The 508-nt window shown below is 44.9% G+C and overlaps 1 protein-coding gene across 1 annotated transcript in view; it reads left to right on the forward strand.

Annotated features, from left to right (window-relative positions):
* LOC109829946 (putative uncharacterized protein DDB_G0294196) overlaps nt 1-508 on the forward strand; it is a 6216-nt gene that overhangs the window by 605 nt on the left and 5103 nt on the right. The window lies entirely within an intron of this gene.

Raw genomic sequence — 508 nt, forward strand, 5'->3', positions numbered from 1 at the left:
ATCATCTTATTTATCCACTTTGGATTCGTTAAAAAAAGAGCATCGAAGTTATCTGCGTTCAATTTTTAGAGTGCTGCTACAAGGACCTCAAAATAGAGGATCTTGAGTGGGAAAAATGAGATGTCGTTTTCTTATCTTGAACAAAGAGGCGACACCTCATCTGTCCCACTCATGTCCTTTATTTTGGGCCCTGATTCATTTTTTCTATTTTTATCCTCCTCCTTGATCCATCACACCTTCCAAGCATGGGGTCCCAAGTCAGAACCGACCCGCTTCATGTCCTACCCATTACCACCGGGACACTTTAACACGCAACCATCCTTCGCGAGTAAGACTACCGCGAGACTCGGCATCCTATAATAAGCACTCAACAAAGCAGAAGCCCCCAATTCCCAATCGACGATTCTCGATCGTCTTCAAGGGGTTTTCTCTCTCTCTCTCTCTCTCTCTCTCTCTCATATCATCCACCGAATTCTCCCCAAAATCTCCTTATGAACTCGTCGCTCGC

The sequence above is a fragment of the Asparagus officinalis genome, chromosome 1 (genome assembly GCF_001876935.1).
Source record: "Asparagus officinalis chromosome 1, Aspof.V1, whole genome shotgun sequence".
Taxonomy (NCBI): domain Eukaryota; kingdom Viridiplantae; phylum Streptophyta; class Magnoliopsida; order Asparagales; family Asparagaceae; genus Asparagus; species Asparagus officinalis.